At 47.1% G+C, this 7,172-nt stretch overlaps 1 long non-coding RNA gene across 1 annotated transcript; it reads right to left on the bottom strand.

Annotated features, from left to right (window-relative positions):
- Nucleotides 1-5,452: 5,452 nt before the first annotated feature.
- Nucleotides 5,453-6,507, bottom strand: LOC135579108 (uncharacterized). Its single transcript, XR_010471565.1, has 2 exons — nucleotides 6,373-6,507; nucleotides 5,453-6,252 (listed from the first exon to the last, which is right to left on the bottom strand). It is a non-coding gene; the product is annotated as an uncharacterized LOC135579108 (long non-coding RNA).
- Nucleotides 6,508-7,172: the final 665 nt, after the last annotated feature.

Below are 7,172 nucleotides of genomic sequence, written 5' to 3' on the forward strand. Positions count from 1 at the left end.
CAAAGTGTTTTCTCGTCGAGTCTGCTCACACTCTGAAGGGAGGCGAAGACACCATTTAAGAAATCCAGCTGGTTGCAAATCATACATTTAATCTCTCAGCTGGAATGATTTAATGGATCAGTATCGAGTAACAGTCCTGGAAAAGTAGCCTCCTAAAAAAACAGAGATAAATCCTGATTGCATAATAGTAAATGAAAACCGTGGATTACAGGGACTGCAAGACAGTATTTTCCTTGCCGTCCTCGAAGGATGACGCTTCAGAGGGGCCAACTGAGCCGACGAAGCCCAGCGTGTCGTTTTGATGTTGGCAGGGCAGGTCCCGGCACCCTGCAGTGCCCCCCTTACTGCCCTTGGGGCAGACTCTCCCTTTTCTTCTCATGTCCTGGGCACCTTCTGAAACGGCATCTCCGCGGTGCAGGAGGCAGGGACACAAGCTTTCCCTCCGGCGCTCTGAGGCCGCGCGAGCGCCGACGTGCCCGGGACAGAGGAGCGCCTCCGGTGCTGGGCACCGGCAGGGGCACCGGGTGGCTCTCCCCGAGGAGGCACCGGCAGCCCAGAGCCACGGCGGCGGCCTTACTGAAAGCCACCCCTCTGCCTTGTGCCGGCACTCACTGGGATTTTTTTTCATCAGGGAAGGAGCAGAGGCTGGCAAAGAAAGCGTTAGGCCGGTCAAAGTGGCATTTTATTCCGAAATGTGAAAAGCGAAGAGCAAACCCTTTGCCCCTCTCTGTCCTTTTGGGACGTGCTGGAGAGAGAAGCAGTACCAAAGAGATGGAGGGAGACGGGGGGAACTGGGGACAGCCCACCGCCCGGCGTTGTCGCAGCCCGCTGCCGGTGGGGCCCGCGGGGGTCGCTGGCGCGGCTGGGGCAAGGGGGCCCCTTCGGTCGCCTGGTCTGCGGGGGCTTTTTAACCCTCCCATTGCCGAAACTTTAACCAGGGTGTAGCAGCTCGAGCAAAGCCTCCATTAAAGTAAAAATCTCGGTCGTGAGATGCAAAAGCACTTGACTCACTCCCCCACTCCGCGCTTAATTAAAAGCACTTCCTCGCTGGGCAGGTGCTTTCCTTGCGGCAGCCTCGCAGTCCCCCACCGGCCCCTCTGTACCCTCGCTCGGGCCTCGGGGGTGGCTGCCATGCGGGACCCCGGCCGCTCAGCCCCAAAACCCCGGGGAGCCTACTCCCGCACCTCGCTCTGCCCTGCGATCCGGGCGAGAGGAGGAATAACCCTGCGGTGCTGGCGGCTGGGCCGGGCAGGCAGCACATGCCTGGCCGCTCCACGCACACTCGTGGGTGCTTCTCCTGCTTCTTCCCGTCTCCCCTCGCCGACCCAGCGCGTACGGCGGGTGCAGGGGCCCCGGCGGAGCTGCCCTTCTCCGTTCCGCGGCGGCTTTGGGCTGGGTTTTATTTGTTTGCTTTTGGGTTTTGAGTTTGTTTTTCAAAAAAATCATCCCTTTAGAAGCTCGAAGGAGCAGGAGTTTTAAGGGGAGAGGTGGGTTTGTTCTAACGTTTCCCGGCGTTTCGCGTGACCAAGGGTGAGGCACCAGCGGAGGGTGTCTCTGCAGTGGATACTGAGCCGCACACACCTTTAGGGGGACAATACACCTTTGCTTTAGGTTATTTTACTCGCAGCCAAGACAAAAGGGCAGCGAGGAGAGGGCAGGAAGGGTCGCCGCTCGGCCGGGCCGCCCCGCAGCCCGGCTGCCTGGATCAGGCAGCATCACCCGTACAAGGAATGTAATGCAAAGGCGAATGTCGTGAGCACAGCATTAACACATTTTTGTTATTAAAACTACTGGAGCCGTAATAGTTGTTTATATTTACAGGGCATTCTTGAACGCCAATCACATGCTCGAATCCTCCCTAGATGAATCTGGAGTCAGCGAAAGTCCGTACTTCCTAAGGACAGCTTTGGTGACAAGGGCAGCCCGGGGCAAAATCAATTTAGTTTGGTGTCACTTATTTATAGAGATGGAAAAATCTAAATAAAGTTAAAGAAATGAGACGTCAGGAAATCTCAGAAAGTATTGTGACTCTCAATCTATTTTTTCTTCTTTATTCACATCATTGTACATTTTTTTCTCATCCTGTTCCTAAAAATATTACTGTATATATGCTGTATATTGATATAAATTTCAACAAATTTAAAACGACTTCTCCATTTCAAAAAACCCCTACAAAACTTTTTAGCAATTTCAATGTCTTACAATATTTTTACATAGCAAGGATGCTAAAATTCTCATTTATTTTTCTACAGGCAAGAAGGAGTTTGACAAATGGGTATTTCATGTTTGCTATTAGTATTTCCCGTATTGCCTTCAAATTAATTAGTATAAGCTTTTGGAAAAATCTCCACCTGTTCCGTCTATTGAAATCATAGCTATTGTCACCCAGCTCACTTCTATGAGAAAAGATTAAAAAAAAAAAAAAAAACAAACAAAAAAAAACAAAACAAAAAACAAACAAACAAAAAAACCCCAACTATTCTGAAAAGAAAATTGTTCATGTGCACAAATGAGAAAACTGTTGGTTTTAAACACAAAGGACTCAAAGATGCTCTTTAGCACGTTGCTTTCAATCTGTGCAATCTTCATACGATTAATTTTTCTGTTAAGTGACTAATTTACAAGAAGCATGTAAGCAGATACAAGTAAAATTTCTAGGAATATGCTTTAAAACATAGATTCGTGAGTGTTTAATATTATTAAGAACAGTATAGCTAGAGAAATTCAACTAATAAATTATTTCTAAAGCATTTGAAAGGATTTGTGTCTTTTCTTTGCATTTGTTTTTTGGCTGAGAGCAAAAGCCTGGCCCTGTTCTTTTCGAAGACAGTGGCAAAGTTCCCACCTACACCCCAAGGGTCCATGAAGTCAGTTGGAGTTTTTCCGTGGACTTTGGATCAAGCCCATAGCATGAGTCAATTTGAGAAGTGATTACTTCTCTCTTATAGAAATGCATGTTGCGTTTGCTTAGATAACTGCATCTCATGGATTTTTTTTTCACCCTCATATTCTAGGATCTTAAATGAGGAAGTTCTTGAGTCAAAATTTCCTTGACACGAGTCCAACTCTCCCTGCCCCCACCCAGCACACACCTCCAGTTTGGGACTTGCTCTTGGTGACACCTCTATTCTTGTAAAACCATTCTTCTTATCCTTGTTCACCTTCTGACCTGCCTTCCCCACAATCTTTCTGTTTTGTGAAACAGAGAACCAGGAGCTTCTGGAAAAAGAGACCCAGGAAATCAGTGGAAACCTAATGGCAGCACCAGACACAGGGATGACATGGAAAGAAGGACCCATTTCTGGCACTAACCACCTCACCTGCCTCACTCCACAACCTATCCAACCTCCCTTTAATGAACACACTCCAAGATAAGTGTTTTTATATCAGTTGCAATGGCTTTCCTGCCCTCTCTGCGAGTGACAGAAAACCCACCACCCATTAGAAAAAAGGGTCACAGTGGAACTGTTTGGGGAAATTTGGGGAAATTCTGGTAAAGAAAACATCTGTCTCTGACAGGATCATCTGCTACAAGAAAGATCCTCCAAGGACAACAGTGCCTGCAGCCCTGCAGCCAGCACAGGCAGGCACTACATGGGGGGTGACAGAGCCCATCTTGCAGCCCAGTCACCCCCAGGTGCCCTCCAGCAGCTGGTGCACATTCATATTTGCCATACCCAGCTCGCTTAGCTCAGCAGCACCATGGGGGTGGAAAGGTGAGCCCCTCGCCATATTTCCAGCTTGCTGTCAGTCTGCACTATGTGTAGTTTGGCTGGACCCCAGAGCCCGCCTGGGAATCTTCAGATCACATCTGTGTTTGGTTATGTCTGTTTGCAGCATCTGTTTATGTCTATCTGCGGTATTATAAAGGAATCTCCAAGGCCTGTACTGTTATGTCATGAAGAAATGAAATGGTGTCATCGAGTCAGCGTTGCTGCACAGTTAGTGACCCAACTATCGACGGAGCAGACTGAGTGTGAAGGCAGAATCATGGCACAGGGATGGGCAGCCCCCGGTGCAAAGCTGAGATGGGGACACAAATAGGTGGGTGGGTTTTATCCACCCCACACCAGCCCATGGACCCACTGCCAGCAGCACTCACTGACATTTCGTCTGCGAAATCTGCTCGCCCTCATGTGTGTCAAGAAAAGACATTTGGGTAATTAATGTTTCCTTATTTTTGCAAATCCGTATTCTCCAAGGAGTGAATAATGCTGACTGCAGGGTAGGTCAGAAGAGTTTGTGAGACATTTGTGTGCATTTCTCAAATATGGACTTGGAAACCTGTGTTTGCTGGTCCCAGTGCTCCCCGCTCAGGTGTAAACCACCAACACTGCTGTCTCCAGCTGGTGCAGCAGCATAGGCTGGCTAAGGCTGGAGGGGACAAAACGCCAGACAGAGCTTTTAAATAGTCCAGCATTTTTTTAATGGCATAATAGCAATGAATTTTGCCTTTTAACTTCGTTACAACTGTGTCTAGTTTCTAGGTATATTAGGACAAAAATAAAATTGCTGCTTTGCATACAAGCAGATCACTGACATTGATATTTATCTAATCAGTTTTACTCTGTCACTTACAAATAACTAAGTTTTATTCAATTGAAATAGGTGGTAGAAGGCAATGCTGCTTTTTACTTATGATTGTGTCAAAAATAGTAGATTTGCCAATGCAGCGGGTTTTTTTTAACCAGATCTGGGGATCTAAATTAGAATGCTTTAAAAAAATTTAAAAAAATAAAAACAGGGTAATGTATTACTGAGATCCCAGTGTGACCTGCATGCATCAGAATACTCATACAGAACCTGTAAGTAAAAGCAATATAAGTGTTTTACAGCTGAACAATCTGGGACAAGGAACAGACTAGCAAGCCTGGAAATCCCAAACCATCGATAACCGAATATTAACTTAAATTCATTTTAAGAATCAGTTGTAGATCCAAACTCTCAAGCAAAAGAGCTTTATAAATCTCCTGGTCATCTGAGAAAGACAGGTGTCACCAACACATTTCATTGTGTCCTGGACCAAGTCCAGCATCTATTACCTGTCAAGTGTAGCCTCCTCTATCAAGGCTAAAATTGCCTGTGACTTCTGAAGAAAGTTGCTATTGATTAAACAGTTTTGTTTTCTCACTCTGCAAAGTTGTAAACCTGTGTTTTACCTGTCGTCAGCATTTTCATCTCAGTATGGTAGTAGTGCAGGTTTTGTGATCTGATATGACATAACATAGCATACAGTAAGCATTTAATCAGAGCTTGTTCTCCCAGAATCACTTCATCAAGGAAATAATGTTCGTGGCAGAGTTTCATGGGCAAAATGCTATCAGTAAGTCAGTTACTGGTCCTGCAATGACAAAATCTTGCCGGTGATGTACATGATCTCTAAAAAGTGCTAATATTATTTATCTACTGATAAACTTACTCATTCTAGAAATAAATGTGGGCTTGAGGGGAATACTGGTTTGCCACTTTCATTTTATTGTGTGGAATCCACAGATTAAAAGTCACCTGTCATAAGCTTATCCTTTACCTTTCAGTCTTATCAGTGACTGAACGGTTCATGTCCAAAATTAGAGAGGAGTCACCCATAAGTCTAAGTAAAGTATAACAAGCTATAGCAGAAGTAGTGTCCAGTGCTTGTATTATAAATCTTGTTGGCCCTATCTTCAGAACTGTCTAGGTATCTGTTTCACGTGTATAGGATTATATTTTACATTCTTCTGCCATTACTAGGGAAAAGGCACATACCTTGATTTGCTCCAGCCAAAGGCTAAATCCCCATAAATACATCTTACATTTTATGTAGTTGCATATATATACATTTCCGACTCTTTTCTGTTAAATCTCAGGTTGCTTCTGTCAATCTCTCCTGAAGTTTCTTCAGTTTGTCCCTACTGTTCATATACTACTGTCCTGAATTTAACATAATGTGCAGCAGAATAAGATGACATGAGAGCTACTGTAACTCTATGGCATAAACAAATATACAGATCAGTTATCACACTGTGGAGTGGCACAGCAATGTAGTGAAAGGGCATATGCACCCATCTTTCTTATAGGCCCCTTTTAAGTACTGAAAGACTCATGTCTGGTGCTACTCTGTGTTTTCCGGTTTTAGTTCTGGGAAGAGTGAACCAGTCCCTGCATTCTCCTGCTGGTTGGAGCACATTCATCGTGCAGGAGCTTTACCATTGTCTTCTCCAGGATACCCGTCCATGCCACGGTGTTCTTCCTCTTCAGCTCCTTCAGCAGCCACTTTCACAGCACATTACGTGAAATAACGCACGTGGGGGTGAACAGTATTCATAGTAAATACATAATGCAAATATTTGTCACGTCACCCACCCGTTCCCGTGAAGCCAGCCCTCTCCTCACCCACTCATTCCCCCAGACGTCACGCTGAAATCCACGCCATCGCCCTTCCTTCGCTTCCAGCCAGCTGGGCAACCGCACCCGGTGCCCTCCCCTCCTGCCGCCGCCCGCCTCTCGCAGCCGGTCCCGCAGCAGCCCCGCCCGGGGCGGGCGGGCATCAGGACCCGGGGGCGCAGCACGGCCCAGGGGCCGCAGGCGCTGGCCAATCACCAGTCTCCGCCGGCGACGCGACGGCAGCGCGAGCAGCGGCCCCGCCCCCTACCCGCGGGCCCAGGCTGAGGCCGCGGCGCCACCTGCTGGCCCGGAGGCGGCTCCCGGGCGCGTCCCGACAGCATCGCGGCGGGAGTCACCGCAGGTGACTGGAGACACCGCCGCGCGTCTGACGCTGTTTGAGAGACTACGGGAGGACCACTGCTACTTCTAATTTATCTCCAAGCGTTACCAAAAGCACTGTTAAGATAATGAGAGCTTCGCACTTCTAGAGATGGGTGGCATTTTATCGTAGAGAAGCGAAACTTTGCAATTCTCATTCTCCTTTATTAATAAATACCGTCTTTTATGACAGAATGATACTTTATGACATTAAGTGTAGTGAACTTGTTGTGTTCAGAACAGTCCCCGTGTTACTTAGGCACCGCAGGTTTATAACAGCAGGGACTGTTCCCCACGAGGGCTTCAGGCTTCCACGTTGCACGTGCCCAACATCCCCTCAAGTGGGTCTCAGTAGCAGCAGTGACAGGTAAAAGAGAAATGATGAAAGGGCCTTGGTTCTCATTTCACCTCCTCCAGTTCTGGGGTTGTCA

The sequence above is a fragment of the Columba livia genome, chromosome 3 (genome assembly GCF_036013475.1).
Source record: "Columba livia isolate bColLiv1 breed racing homer chromosome 3, bColLiv1.pat.W.v2, whole genome shotgun sequence".
NCBI lineage: Eukaryota > Metazoa > Chordata > Aves > Columbiformes > Columbidae > Columba > Columba livia.